General features: G+C 30.2%; 1 protein-coding gene and 1 pseudogene across 1 annotated transcript in view; one reads left to right on the top strand and one right to left on the bottom strand.

The window, feature by feature from the left end:
* LOC108755716 (focal adhesion kinase 1) overlaps positions 1-17,067 on the top strand; it is an 81,356-nt gene that overhangs the window by 12,626 nt on the left and 51,663 nt on the right. The gene's annotated exons all lie outside the window — the stretch shown is intronic.
* Positions 415-1,348, bottom strand: LOC108755701 (annotated as a pseudogene).

The raw sequence follows: 17,067 nt of genomic DNA, 5'->3' as shown, positions 1-17,067 counted from the left end.
ATTCCATAATAATTTATTATAACTAAATATTAATAAGTTTCACAAATTGTATACAATAAAAAAGATTTATATTTGTTATAAAATATAAATTCTAGAATAAATAAATAAAAACGAAACAAATAACATTTTTTTAAATAAAATGAGAAGTAAAATATTGTAATATCAATCAACCTGAAGAAAAATAAATCAATGAAACTAGTTGATTATTTATTTAATGCTATTTTAATTTTTTGTATTTTTTGTAATTCTTTATTTTTTATTTTTTCTTCAATGAATTTTTTGATGACTCCTGAATATTTGAAAAAATATTTTGTGAAAAACTATACCTAATATTTCTTCAATGGTTTCTGTTTGTTCTATTGTCAGTTTTTTTCCAATAGAGCTGCGTCTCTGCAAGTTAGCTATTTTGTTTAATCACTTCTTCCGCAGAGTGTTCTCTCCAACTTTTTGCTCATACTTTGTGAACGTGTAGAATGCAACACTTAGAATATTCATACACGCCAATCATTTTTAAGTCTATTCTACAATGTGCTCTTTGTTTCCTATTTCTTTTTGCTTTTTTCTTCTTTGCAACTGTTTTATCGACAATTGTATTTCTTGCTATGTATTTCTTGTTTCTTTCGAAGTTTGTTAATTTTTATCTCAGGCGATATAAAACAAAAAACCGGAGAAGCAAAAAGACAACATATAAAAAATGGCAAAAAACAGAAAACAGAAAACAAATAGCACATTGTATAATAGAATAGGATTTAGAGATGTATCCATTCCAATCCAAAACTATGCAAAATACCTAATAGAGCAGAAAGAATTATAAATTATTTTATATTAAAAAAAATTCAAACACACAAACGATGTGCATCTAACACAAAATGAGAGGAGGATAGGACAAAACGGTTCTTTTTTTTATCTTAAAGATCTCGAAAAATAATCAAGAGATTGCGAAGCAAAAGTTTACGAAGCAACCATTTGAAAACTCATTTTTGAGCCATTCAGTAACGTAGAGGTTTCTATATTCACTGAATTGATTTCTGAGATATTGGTTGAAAGTTTGTTTTTGCTCCACTCTAATATGATTGTTAAATACTAGAAAAAATAATAGAAAAAAATATTTAATCGTATCTATTACTGCTTCGAAGTTTATATCAAAATCGATTCTGCGTTTGTCACTGGAAAACTGCACTGTGCTTATCGTTATTTTATTTATAAGTAGGCAATTATGGCCTACTTATCAAGAACTTAATCAAGAACTTAATCCTCGACGCATCTCTTTTTCTATGTATTCTAAAGATAAAGCATTTTTACATGAAATACATTATATATGTTGGCCTAGGAATTTCAAATCAACAATGCGTCATTCATCACAATTTCATTCTCGATATTTTTTGCTAAGATTGACACTTTTCTGCGCTTTCTCCCATTTTTTTTATTGAAGAAGTCTTATATACTTTTTTGGTCACTATTTTTCCTTTCCATCGATAAGGATCTATTTTTAAATCTTCTTGTAGAAAAATACAACTATAACGTTTATCCGCACATACAAGCCAACAAAACCTCATGTATAATGCGTATATAATACGTAGTCTGATCAACTTACGAAAAATGGCGTACTGAGAAAAAACGAATATAGTTATAGCAACATAAATTTGACAACTTTTGCAATTTAAATATCTGTAACTAGTTTTACAAAGTAATAGCAACTAAAGTAGTACTGAATACTATGAAAAATACAGTCACGGTAACAATATTGTAGTACAATTAATTGGTAGTGAAATGACTCCAACTACATTGAGTAATTACTTGGACTTACTTGGACTAGATGAAACAATCACATTTTTTTCTAATTTAGACAAAAACTTTTTTTTAATAACACTATATCATAGTAACTAATTAATCATTGTTGAGATAACTTTACGAAATACATTTAAAACTATATACATTTAACTTTTTTCTAAAGTCGCTCATGAGCAGTACGCGGTATTGTCACCAGAGAGACGTAGCGGATTTCAGTTTCTCCTAAAAGAAAACCGCTTAACTTACAATAAAAGGCGCAACATTGGTTTCGAACTTGGAAGACAAAAATAAGAAATGCATACAAAAATTTGTAACTATGTATTATAAAGTTTTAATGAGAACAGTAAATAAACTTCCGAAAACACCCGAGTATTATGAATTTTAGCAGAAATATTCTAAATGATGTCAAGTGAATGTCCTTAAATGGATTTTTCAACACAAAAGTTTAATGCCAAAAATGTTTACACAAAGTTATGTATCGCTGGAATAGAGTTTTGTAAATGTTACCTCCGTGTCAAGGGGTGCATGACTTTCCACGCGAAGAGACTTTTATTTCACCTCCCTCCCTGCTTCAGGAGCGCACGACTTCCATGCGAAGCGACTTTCATTTCACCATCTCCCCAGCTTCAGCGTCTGAATTTCCACGCGAAATGAGTTTCATCCCACTATCCTCCCAGTCTAGGGACGCACAAAAGTGGGGTAGATCTTGGAGGTCAAAGTCTCTCGGAAGTGATCTAGAATGAGCTTTGTAAAGGTAATCCATTCAGATATATAACATTTTTGGCATTAAACCTTCTTATCAGTGAAATTTATTTAAAGGAATTCATTTAACGTTATTTAGACGTTTTAGCCAAAATTCATGAAAATCGGATTTGATATTTTCGGAAATTTATCCAAGAAAATTAAATAAACTAAGAAAATATAATAATATTAATATAATTTATAATTTATTATATAGTTAATGATACTATATTTTCTTAGTTCACTTAATCTAGTGTTCTTAGAATTTAATAATATACGTAGACTGCTAGAAAAGTTTCTGCAATCTAGTACTTCCAGTAGCGTACTTTCCAGTGGCGCCAACGTTCTGCTACTATCATATTCGTAAAATTAGACGTTTTTAACCTATAATTCAATTGACAGTTTGTACCCAAGCCAACTAGTTTTGTTTGCATAGTATTTTAAAAGAAGTTATTTTGTAAGAAAATGAAAATTTCGCGAGAAAATTTTCGGGCAATGATTTTTTACGATTACAAATGTAATCTAACTCCGAAACAATGCATCGATCGACTTCATTTGGCTTTTGGGGATGAAGCACCATCCAATAGGACTATTTATAATTGGTTTACCGAATTCCAGCGTGGATGTATCTTTCTTAGTGATGAAGATTCCGTGAAGGTCGTTCATCCACGTCTGTTGTTGCCACTAATGTTGATGCTATGCGTGAAATGATTGAGCGAGACTGGCATATAACATACCGCGAGATTCAGATGCCTTAGGCATTGACATGAAAGCAATACATATGATTTTGCATGATCACTTGAGCGTACGGAAACTTTGCAGTCGTTGGATCCCACACAATGACCGAAGCTCAAAAACAGACTCGTGTTAAATGGAGCAAAGAAATGCTCAAGAAATTCAACCGAGGTCAAATTTAGTCTACAACATCATTATTGGAGACGAAACATGGATCTATTCGTATGAGCCCGAAAGTAAACAACAATCCACTGTTTGGGTATTTCAAAATGAACCGAAACCAACAAAAGTTCTTCATTCACGCAGTGCTGCCAAGCAAATGATTGCTTGTTTCTTCGGTTATATCGGACATGTGACAATCGTGGCTTTAGAGGATCGAAGGACTGTAAATACTGATTGGTATACAACAATTTGTTTGCCAGAAGTCATAAATGAATTGCGTAGAACAAACCGAAATCGTCGCATCATCCTTCATCATGACAACGCCAGCTGTCACACAGCACGTCAAACCGTTGATTTTTTATCCAGTAATATCGAATTGATGACTCATTGTCCGTATTCACCTGATTTATCACCTAATGACTTCTTTTTGTTGTCAAACATTAAAAATAAGATGCGGGGTGAGCGATTTGAGTCGCCTGAAGCAGCTGTTGAAACATTTCGTACACTGATATCTGAGGTTACAACCTTAGAGTGGAAAAAATGTTTCGAAAATTGATTCAAGCGTATGCAAAAATATATCAATCTTAAAGGCAAAACTTCGAAAAACAATAAAGCCATTTACCGAATTGTATATGTTTTTTTTTTCATATTTGCAGAAACTTTTCCAACAGTCTACGTATATAGGATAGGATCGGGTATTATGCACTGCAAGTAATATGAGCACCCTTTACATTTTTGTAATGCGGTTGGTATTAGTAGTGCCAACTGTTGTAAAAAGATGCATCTCTCTTCGCGACATTCCAATATGCTGCGAAATTTGATCTAAATTTATGTATTTCGGATATTTATCACATTAAATAAGTAGGTACGTTATTGTTTTATTTCTTACATTTTTTCCTCTAACTTCATAAGGTCCCCAATCTACATTGAGATAAGATATTTTGTTCTGCATGTTAATATTTGTTAAGTAAACGATACTAAACCATTCTAACTTCATAAAGTTCCAAGACTATTATTGATTTATTAGACACGAGAATTTCATTAATTTTTTTATTCGTTTTTGCTGCTTTAGAGCCTAATTTAAATTCGTATAAAAAAATTGCTCGAAATTGCTTCTTTTCCATTTTTAACAATAATGATAGTAATTTAACACAAAGTAATACCGAGAATAAAATTATGAGCACAGTGAGCGGAATCTGCGCTTAAAAAGATACAACATAGTTGAACGTGACGTTATTGTACAGAGAGAGTAAAGCGCTAAAATTTAAAACAGTAAATTTAAACCGACATTATTTTTGTATCTAATATTATGTATTGCTGACATATTGCTAGCATATTGCTAGTACTGTTACTGCTAGCATTGCCTGTTTTATAACTGAATTGTCGCAATATATTTCTAAAGAAATGTACACTGATTGCCATAGTGATTGACCACTCGCCACTTTTTTTTTAGTGTACGATAAGAAATAATGAAGATGTATATATATAATACACGATCATACATACCTATGTATGTCATTATAAAATCACCATAATACACGATCATACATACCTATGTATGTCATTATAAAATCTGCTCTGTTCTTATACTGCGCAATAAAAATGACCCATTTCTTAATCGCATTACAATATGCGATGAAAAATGGATTCTACGATAACAGGCGACGATCTGCTTAATGGTTAGATTATGATGAAAGACTAAAGCACTTATCTAAGCAAAAATTGCATCAGAAGAAGATAATGGTGACCGTTTGGTGGTGTTCAACAGAAGTCATCCATTACAATTTTCTAAAACCTAGGGCGAAACTCGTCAGAGAAGTACTGCCTCGAAATTGACAAAATGCATCAACGATTACAACATTAACGTCCAGCATTAGTCACTCGGAAGGGGCCGATTCTGTTATATGACAACGCTCATCCATACGTTGTATAACCGACTCTGCATAAACTGAACGAAATTTTGCCTTACCCAGCATACTCATCGGACCTCTAGCCAACCGAGTACCACTTCTTCAAACATCTCGACCACTTCTTCAGGGAAAAATCTTCAACAATCAAGCTGCTGTTAAAAATGCCTTTAGAGAATTCGTCGATTCTAGAACTCCAGAATTCTATGCTAATGGAATAAAGAAACTTGTATCTCGTTGGCAAAATGTGTAGATTCTAATGGTTCTTACTTTGATTAATAAAGTTTATTATGAGCTTCGATATTTACATTTGAAGTTGAAGGTTAAAAATCGACATTATTTTTACATTAACCTAACAGTACGTAGCAAACATACATACATTAACAATACTTAGCAATATTGCGCAATAGGTGGCAATACATAACAATATTAACAATATAATAGCAATGCTAGCAATAAAGTGTATTGTATTGCCATAATTAGCAATGTACATTAGTATACATTTTTATAGTAGTAGTTGAGCCCTTTAGAGTTTGGTAATAGCTATTAAATGTATAGTGAAATAATACCAATCAAATGTTTGGTTAATATAACCAAAAATAATGTTACTTTTACAAATTTAATAAGTATTACGAAAACTGTTATCATTTGGTAATACTTACTAATTATTTGTAAATGTAACATTTTCTGGTTATACATATTAACCAAATATTTAATTGGCATTTGTTCTAATAAAATGTTTCATATATATATTAATATATGTATTTTTGTATAATTTCTTAAACAAATTTCCTGTGCTCATATTACCCCTAAGGATGCTCATATTAGCCTATCCAGAGGGTAATATGAACATTGGGCGGGTAATAAAAGCATCCGCCACCATTTCAACATTTGCATTAAAATAATCAATTTTAAAAGATATATAAAACATCAACAAATCTATCAAATAGTATGTATAAGATTATTTTATTCTTCAATATGCTAGATATATCAAAATGTTTTCTTAAAGTGCTCATAATACCCGATTCTGCCTTATAGTTGAAGCGATATTTCACTACAAATTTATAGTTACTAATATGACTTTTTTCTCTGAGTGCGATGTTGCCACATTTCATTCTCCTCAAAGGAACGGCAAATTATTAAATTTATCAATGAAATAGTTAAAAAGTTATATTTTGTGATTATCCACTGTTCTAATTTATATTCTAATATTTTAAACCACTCTATATAAGTAAATTATTTAATTTTTATAAATGAAATTTTGTGTTATAAGGTTGGATTTGGAATATCGTCACTATCAAGTTTCTCATTATAATTCGGAAAATTCGAACATTTTTAGAAAAAAAAGCAATAGAAATTTAAAAATTTCTCTGTTATCTATAAATGATAAATTTCTGCGTAATCCTTATTATTTAAACTATATCAGAAGAGCATATATTCGTCAAAATTAAATTTCAGCAATCTTTTGCTACGATTATAAAAGACGTTCTTAACATTTTTAAAAGACACGATATTTTGTAAGGAATTTAAAAACCTTTCTATTTGACAATAGATACTTCATTTTACATAAGAATAGCCGAATATTTATGAAAAACGTTAAAAAATATGTTTTGTTTAAAAACACAGGAAAAGTTCTCAAAATCATATCTCGAAAGTTATTGGTCGTACGAGGATGAATAAAAAAGGTTTTGTAGAGAATTTAATAACTTTTAATCTCTTCATATAGTATTTGTACGTAAAAATAACCAAATCCAAGATATTTGTGAAAAGTGCGAAAATTCAGTTTATTTTTTAAATGGCCAAAAATACAATAGTCTTAAAAAATTTTGCTACGGAAAGAATTGATCGTACAACTTTAAAAAACACGAAATTCTTTGCAATTTTGCCAAGTTTCTTTTTTATGATAACCTTTGTTTCGATAAAATTAATACTTTCTGAGATATTGTAGAAAAACCGCATTTCGGATCAATTTTTAAAGTTGAAAAGTTTCTCAAATTTGCGGGTGGTTAGGATTTTTAATATGTCGTATATTATGCCATTTCGAGAACAGCTTTTCACCAAAAAATTTTAATGGCAATTTTGCTTAAAATACATTAAAAAATTTTAATTTTCTTGGATTATTATATTATTGAAAACAATTAAAAACAATTCCACGTGCATTTGTTTGACGTATCACGTCTTTTTATCGGTCTCGTACGTTCTTTTTACGTTTACGAAAAAGAAGAAAACGTCAGAGACGAGAATATAACGAGTTGTCTCTTGTACGGCTCTCAGACATTCAAGCTATTTATTACGCGCGATTCCTCACTCTATATAGATAGCAAGAAAGATTTCCTTTTTTTTTTGTTTTCCTTCCACCTCCGCGCTCCTCCATTATATCCTTTTTCATCTTTCTCACGATCGTACTCCCGCTTGTTGTTTTATCCGCTGTCTTGTACTCGACGCGCCTTTATATACAGTTGTAATTATAGAAAAAAAACTGTAACTGAAACAAGAAATTTCTATCACACAATGTCTTTTTCTTTCACCTAAGATTGTATCTCAGAATAAATCACGGTTTTTTGTCGAAGAGTTTTACGCGTTTACACAAGCGATAAAAGAAGTTTTCGCGAAGTGAAAAGTCTCCTCGTTTTATGTATCTTGAAGAAGAAAAATACTTAGAGATAATAATATTTATAGATCTCTAAATATTGAAATATATCTTAAAATATATCTCTTAATAATACTTGTAGATCTCTAAATGTAAGCGACAATTTCATTGGAAAATGGCCATCGAAAAGTCAACTTTTTTTAGATACTACCATTATAATAAAAAACAACTGAATTAAATTTGATCTATATCACGAACCAATCTTCTCAGGGCGATATCTTAATTTTTGGTCTCAGCATCCTCTTACACATAAAAAAGACGTTATTCTTAGTCTTGCGGATCGTGTGTTATTAATTTCTCATCCTGACTATCATGCTAAGAACTTGAAATCCGTTGTTAGAATTTTATTGGATAATGACTATTCTTTGCAATTTATTTTCTCGACAATGACTGAAAGAATAAAAGCCTTGGCTAATAAAAAAACAGCTTTAAATAAAAACATTACTCTTAGCAATATGACAGTAATAGTAATAATAACGATCAATTAAAAACTTATGTTGCATCACATAGTCATGATTTCTGTTGGGAAGACGTTGTTAAAATATTAAATAATGAGCGAAATTAGAGATTGATATCAGAGATGATCAATATAAAACAACATAATAATAGCATAAACTTAAAAACAAACACAAAACAGATGCTAAACCAAACATATTTGAATTATTTTAACTCTTAGTTTGTTTTTATTATTGACATCGAACTTGATTTTTAAATGATCGGCGAGCTCTCACGAATTGTCTCATTTTACTGTTTGACGATGTATGGTCGATACGTTATTTCGTACTGTATATTTTATTTATTATTTTATAATTTAACCAGAAAAATCTTTAATTGTTTGACATCTTTACTATTAAGATTTTAGATTAGCAGTTTACATTATGTGCTTGCAGTTTCCATTATGGGTAAATTTTTTTTTGTACATTCATTTTCCCATGCTAAAATATTTATTCAATTTTATTATTAAAGACACCTACTTTGTGTCTATCCAGCCTTGTAACTGGCATGGAAGAATGTATTCTCGACAGAGAACTTAGTTTGGCTTCTCTGGAGACTGCGAAGAATAGATTTACATCTTCCAATTTTGTATGCGTAGACAACGAGCAATATTAATTATGTATATTTTTTGGAGAAGGTTAGAAAATTAACCGAAACGTACGAATTTATTATCATTTTAACGATTATGTTTGTTCTACTTTGTTTGGTCTCTTCAATAAATTTAATTTGAATATTGAGAGATATTCTTGAACAATTTGCACACCTTGAACAGCACTTATTTCCTCGAGCCCTTGTATTTCTGTTATTACTTTGAAGAAGAAAGTTTCTCCGAAAAGTGAAAAACTCGCAATAAACATAGAATGCGACTTGTAACTTATTTATATTAACAACTAAAATAACATTTAATAATATTCATAATTCAGTTGTTGAGGATTACTTTAACCGCTTCCGACATAGTGGCACGTATCTTCTTCTCATTCATCCATTTTAATGATATACATAATGCACTAATTTATTAATTTTGATGGTTTATTTTTGTATTTTCCATTAGAAATAAAAGAGTTGCTATTTATGATCCAGATGTCAGTAGTTGATCAACTCGACAATTGTACTCAATAAATCGACAATGATATACTTATAGTACGAAGCTCCTAAATACTCATTTCCGGAAGAATTATAGGAATTTTGCAATTTACTAACTTATACATTGAATATCATTTAGACTGTTCAATCGTATGTGAATAATGTCGAGTTCTACATCAAGACTTACCCGAGCTGTGATTATAGTGAATATGCGAACATTTTCGATAATTAATTTTGTACAGCGATTTTTATGATAAATTAATGTTTGAAGAGGGCTCAATCCGGTAGCCGAAACTTGTAATTTATTTGAATTTAAACTGAGTTTTTTATTATATTTTTTCATTTTACTTTTTTTTATTTGTAATTTATTCTTTTTAATTGTATGACAATTTAAAAAATGTGTTTGACTCTTACTTTGCCCTTTATTTATTGTTATTTATATCATTTAGAGTTTTGAAAATTCGACTCTAAATAAGCATATCCCGATTCGGAAATGGGCTCTAGATACTGAATAAAAGACAAGAAACAAAATCTGGATCTAGATACTCTCCATGTCCTTATCGTTAGTTCCGGATAATACTAAGAGAGACAAGAAAAACAGTTTGAAATATAGATTTGGATTTTGAAAATTCAACTTCAAATTCGCATTCAGTAAAATACCTATCAGTTTCTAATTGTGCGGGAATTTGTGCGATTTTTCTTTATATCCTTATTGAATCTGCCTTATTGAATTTTGAAAATCTAATTTCAGATTTGTGTTCAGCGATTCGAAATACCTCCGAAATACCTCCGAATACAAATTTTTAGGGAAATCTGTTGGATAAAAAAAATGTGCGGAAAGGATTAATCCCTTCAGATCTGATTTTATTGAAACAATGTTAAATAAATTTTTTTATTTTATTCAAGGGTACTTTTATAAGTAACATCGAGAGAAAAAAATAGTTGTGGCAACTATATTTTTTGCAATTGCAACATTGGCAATTATAGTATCTATAACTAGTTTTATAGAGTAATAGCAACTAATCTAGTATTCAACACTGTAAAAATATAATTACGGCAACAATATTTGTTTGTACTATTAATTGATAGCGAAACAGCATCTTAACTAGTTACTTAGATTAAATAATTACTTAGACCTCATAAAAATAAGACATAACAATTATATTTTTTTACTTTAGAGTACTTTAGACACAAACATTTTTTTAAAATAAAGCACACTATAGATACATTCGCAGAATGCTATTAGCGCTATTTGTGCCATTCTGTTTTCACTGTTTACATATAAAACAAGGATAAAATGAGGTAACTTCAAAAAATACATTCAGAACCTTTTCTCTAAAATCGTTTAGCCACGAGCAGTATGCGGCATTGTCACCAGAGGGACAAGCAGAGTTCATAAACCAATATAAATCCGTTATTAAAAATTTGGGTAATTTACAATAAAGCCTTTTCCGAATTAAAAAATTTTTGTCTTGCGATCTTAATAAAAATCTTTGTTGCGACTTTAACAATGATAATCAACCGGGGTAGGTCAGAGAATGTGTTATCCTTTTTTTTTAACTATTAGTTTATTATGCCTATTTTACTGTATTATTGTGGCTTATTATCGAGATTACTAAATCTTTGTTTTATTAAATAAATGAATCTACAATATACTAAAAATAATGGAAACTGAAAAGATTATGCACTCTTAGAGCAAGGTATATATATATATATATAAGAACGTGTATTGAATATATTTATTATTCTCTGTTTTAATTATACAAATTTTGTACTTTGAAACAAAGAATTTATGTTTTTAAAACAGAGAATTTGTGTTTTAAAGCAGAGAATTTGTGTTTTTAAGCGAAGATTTAATACATAAACACATACTCATGTACTATACTAGTCGTATTTGGGATCTTTGGTCCTTATAAGGGCTATATATATTTATAACATCCTCGGTAATGTCAGAAGATCCGAAAAACTGCACTGGAAATAGATAGTTAAAAAAATAGGTATTATTTATAGCTCGATTTATAGATATATTATACATTTTTCAACTACCCTTGATTGATAAAGTAGCTAAGATTAAAAAGTGGTCGAACGTTTGTCACTCGCTCTGGATGGCTTTGGCGTCACGTTCTTCGCGATGACGTGCGTCGTGAAGGCACGAGTCTCCCGCGTTTCCACTCCTTGATTGAGTCACTAGTGTATATGATCTAAGAGAATCGATCTAAGTAAGAGTTATTATGTTATTATTTCCATGTTTACGTCATCATTGCTTTTAAATCGCACTAAGAAACGTTTTATTTTATATCTGTCTAACTTTTTATTACATTAGCTTTATATTTTCTGACTAAATTTTCTTGATTGGTCAACAGTCACAATTAATCGTCTTTAACGATTATCGCAGTTACAACCTAACGACACATTATTACACATATAATCTAGACTTATATACGATTTCTCTCTTGTTCTAATATCCATTCTGAAATGTTCTAAATGAATAATCATCTCTATTTCATTTCCATGCGAAAATTTTACATCATGATTTTACGTTACTATCTTCCTTGTATTTCATAAAACATGAAAAATATCGGTTATTCATTATCTTATTTTTTGATACATGATAAAATTTCGAGATTTTCCATAATATCATAGTCATTTTTCATAGGAGATTTGGGACGATTCAAAGAACTAAAAATAATTCTTATTATCAACGCTTGATCGATCTTTTTTAATTTCATATTGCATATTTTCTCCGAGGAATTGAGATCGCCATCCTTGTTTCATCGGAATTATTGGAGTGAATAAATATAATTCTCTCTTATTGTTTTCTTGATAAACGAACATTTTTTAAAAAAACTTGTCTTACGTCAAAGTAATGAAAAAATCGACAGAAGCAAGCTATGAATGAGTAATGCAGATATTTTTTGTTGTCTTTGAGAAAGCTGCAAGATGAGACTCTACGAAAAAACATTAGAAGACTAGATTGAGAGGATGAAGAAACTAAGAAGCAAAGAGGTAAAACTAGAGACAAAAAGATAAAATTATAGGCAGCAAAGAAGTAAAACTAGAGGCAAAGAAAACGAATACGATGGAAGAGAGAAAAGAATAAGATTATTTTATTTATTTGGGAAGGAGGGAGAAGCGCTGGATAAAGCACGCTGATAAAGCGCCGAGAATGATAAAGCGAAAGGATAGAGAAAATACGCAATGAGAAAAGAAAGAGAAAGAGAAGGACGACGCGACGAGACGCTGCGATGTAGTGAGTGCAAAGGAAACGGAAACATAGTATGTGAGCAAGAAATGCGTATGTGAGCGATGCACGGTAGCTTCTCATAGTGAAGACAGTTGTTGCCTCGCCGCAAAGCTGCACACATCGTGCCGAAAGAGAAATCCACCTACACTCATCTTACGTGCGTGCTTTTTTTGCGTTTCGTGTGCCACTTCTTCCACGTTTAAATATCGATTATTTAAACATCGATTTAAGTAATGAGATCGTGTTAAAGAAAATGTGTGTCTTCTTCACTTGCCGTTTCCCATATGAGACCAGTGTTCTTGCAATGCTCTACGATTTAATATGAAAATCGTATTCAGCGCGTTGATGCTTAGCTTGAAAAGAAGAAAAGTAGTTCCTAAAAATTTCGAATCTCGAATAGATTTTCGATTGCATTCCAAGATAAAAATGCAAATTACTTATTTATATAGTGATGAATAATATGCGTGATTCTTTTTACGAAAGTGATATCTGAACTAGTCAAATGATTCGAGAACCCAAATTTTTTGTTCTAATTATAATAATTACAGAGTGTTTCTCACGAATCAATCGTCAGAGGATGCCTTCTACCTATTTAGTAACACAAACCGACACAAGTATTATTCTGTCTTTGTTACTAGTGAATTGTAAAGAATGATAGAACGACATTTGTGTCGACTTGTGTTATTAAAGGTATCCGTGATACTTCCGATAGATTGACAACAAAATATTTTTAATAAAACTTAGTAGATTTCTAACAAAAAAACTAATTTTGTAAGAAAAAATTTAAATTTTTTATTTTTTAATAAAACATCGAAATCAATTTATGTTTCTTTTAGATGAAACCATATATTTGTCTTTCCATAAATTTTCATAGTTCATAAAAAGACAAATTCATTAATATAGTATTGTATATTCATCGATATAGTATTATTTTGATTATTTGATCTTAAGATAATTTAATTAATATTTATAATACAATCCACTCTTGTCATCGAGGCTTAATAAAGCAGTGAAACTCAAACATAAACATACATGATCGTGTTAAAGACAGAAATAATAATCGAAATACGCGTAAAGAAGAATTGAAACGTACGATAGCATGAAATACTTACGTTTATTCAAGGTTGCTTTCATATGCATCAAGCATTTATTAAAGTAAATGTTCAAACCACCTTCCGCAACGTACAAAAGTTTCATTCTTTTCAATAAATTGTTATGCATAAATTTAGTTAAACTGTAATGTTTTACATTTGCATCTGACTGCTTTAAGTATCGACGATAGATTCATACATTATGTTGTAAATGTTAATTGAACTACCTTAGGATCGAATAATCAAAATGATAATATTATATTGATGAATTTGTCTTTTTCTATACTACAAGAATATGGAAAAAAAATATATGGTTCTATGTACGAAAAATAATTTGCTTTCGATTTTTTAATTGAATAATTTAATGAATAAAGTTCCAATTCTTCCTATGCAATTAATTCTTTATTAGAAACTCATAAATGTTAGAAACATTTTGTTGTCAGTCCATCGAAGGTATCTAAAAAATCGTGACGGCCGATTTGAGGAACACTCTGTATAATTATAATCATAATATAATAGCTGGTTTTCTTCCACTTTTTCAGTACATCGCAATTGATTACATCGGTAGTCAAAGCGCAATCGGGTAAGGATCTGGGGTGACGTGTAAATTCGAGCAAACGCGAAAGAAACTCTAAAGAAAGTAATGGCACTATGGGATATCCGCAGAGTTAAAAGCGCGGTGTGTCAAGAGTCATGAGAGATTAGTACAGCTCCAGGAGATTCTCGCTTCAAAAATAATCGTAGTATTTTTACCATCACTTTATTCACTTCGCTGTCGCGAGCGAGCGCACCAAGTGGCGTTAATTTAGCACCGAGTATTCTCATAACACGAAGCCATGTTAATTCGAAGAAAGGTTGTCGACTTGAGTAGTACAAAATTAATCAATTACAGTTGAATGTGAGAAGAATAATCGATGATTGGTTAATTTTCTATGACTTAAGACTACGATCGCTATGACTTCTATTGTAGACTTCGCATAAGAATTTTTTTAGAATTTTTTATCAACTTTTTAGTACTGTATTTTCTTATATATTGGCAACTATTTTTACCAACATGAGAAAATACAATATTAAAAAATTCTGAGAAAATTCTCAGAATTTTACTTTTGAGAAAAAAATAAACAATTTTTGTCTCTTACTGTTTTTCTGTAAAGTTGATATTTTATAATTTTTAATATTTTAGTAAAAAATTATTGAAAACCAATTCAGCGAGTTTTAGTAATTAATGTGTTAACTATTACGAAAATTACAAAATGGTAGAGGACTTTTCGATTCAGTTTAGTCCGTTCTATATACACACAAGCGCTTTGTCAAAACTTACTGAACACCCTGTCTATGTAGATATACACATATGTAATGTATGTACAGAGTGAGTCTGATAAAAAGTTTATCTCGTATTTCTCAAAATGGTAGAGAAAGACACCTATTATCAAAATTGTAGGATAAATAGGGGCACATACTTTGATGACCTTGAGTAACTTTAAATGTCCCTGGACTTATTTTGGTGTATATCCTGACAATATAGTAGAATTTTCGAAAAGATACTTTAATGCAAAATTATTCAACTCATTGGGCACCCTCAATAGAAGGAGTAAAATATTCTTCCCATTAAACAAAATTTTTTTTATTGGTAATATTGGTTTTTAAATGAAACTCCCCATTTTTCATTGCGTGTGCGTATTTTTGTGTGCGTACACAGTGTTCCGTAAAGACCGGAACAACTCTTAAGAGGAGATACCTAAGATTATTTTAAGACGAAAATTCTAATACTAAAATGTTATTAATGTTCAAGGTTATATTAATAGTCTTTTAAATTATAAACATTTAAAGTTAGCGAATTATACTGCCTAAAATTTGCACGTTCAAAATGCTAAAAGTAAAAGCTAATTGTCTCTTGTAAATATTGATATACAATTATGTATGCAAATTATGCAATATTTACTGATATTTTTAATTATTGATATTTATTAAAGAAAATATTTTCTTTAATAAATATTTGTTAAAGAAAATATTTTTTTTTACATATTAACATTAGGATTTTTGTTTCAAAATAATTCTAAGAATTTCCGCTTAAACGTTATTCCTGTCTTTACGGGACACCCTGTACATATCTACTGTATTACTTTATAATGGCAAATATTTTAATCAATATAAATCTCCAGTATATTTATATAATACCGAGATATGCAGGGTGTCCCGAAAGTTTTTACCAATCGCTTTTATAGATAGAGCGAACTAAACTGAGTCGAAAAGTCCTCTATCATTTTGTAATTTTCGCAATAGTAAACAAGATATTAATTATTAAAAATTGCCAAATATTGGTCTTGAATATTAAATATAAATTTTACTCAAATTTTTTACCATCAATTTTAGAGAAAAACTGCAAGGGACAAAAATCATTAATTTTCTTCTCATAGAATTCTAAGAATTTTTTCAGAATTTTTTCAGAATGTTTTAATACTATATTCTTTCATGTTGGTAACAATAGTTGTCAATAAGAAAATGCAATACCAAAAAGTTGATTAAAAATTCCGAAAAAATTGTTAAAGTTCTATGAGAAGAAAATAAACAATTTTTGCTCTTGCAGTTTTTCTAAGTAAAATTGATAGTATTTGAGAAAAAATTTATTGAAGACTAATATTCGGCAACGTTTAGTAATTAATTTCTTGTTAATTATTGCAAAAATTGCAAAATGGTAGAGGACTTTTCGACTTACAATCAGTTTAGTCACTTCTATCTACACAAGAGCGCTTGGCAAAAAATTTCGGGACACCCTGTAAATACGTGCGTGCGTGCGTGCGTGCGTGCGTGCGTACACAAGATGTTTCAGAATTCATGGACACGGATTGCACAGCGTGATTGTATATGCTAAAAGAAACAACTTTTTCCTCTGGCAAAATTGTATTTAAACTACTTTTTAAATGAGAGCAATTTTAAATTAACGAATGAGCACTCCATGTTACGCATGGATCAGGAGCGGCGCACGTACACAGCGCGGCTCGGCGTATGAGCATTATTTTACTATTTTGCTGAAGATTTTATAAAAACTATGCATGATATCTAAATATCATAATTATTCACGAGTTGTTTAATTTACTTATTTTACTTTCGGTCGTTTCTTCAGCGATATCAATTAGAAAATATTCCCTTCTTAAATAAGTTGTATTT

The sequence above is a fragment of the Trachymyrmex septentrionalis genome, unplaced genomic scaffold, assembly GCF_001594115.1.
Source record: "Trachymyrmex septentrionalis isolate Tsep2-gDNA-1 unplaced genomic scaffold, Tsep1.0 scaffold126, whole genome shotgun sequence".
Taxonomy (NCBI): domain Eukaryota; kingdom Metazoa; phylum Arthropoda; class Insecta; order Hymenoptera; family Formicidae; genus Trachymyrmex; species Trachymyrmex septentrionalis.
The sequence above is the reverse complement of the archived record's forward strand: the minus strand, read 5'-3'. Positions and strand labels throughout refer to the sequence as shown.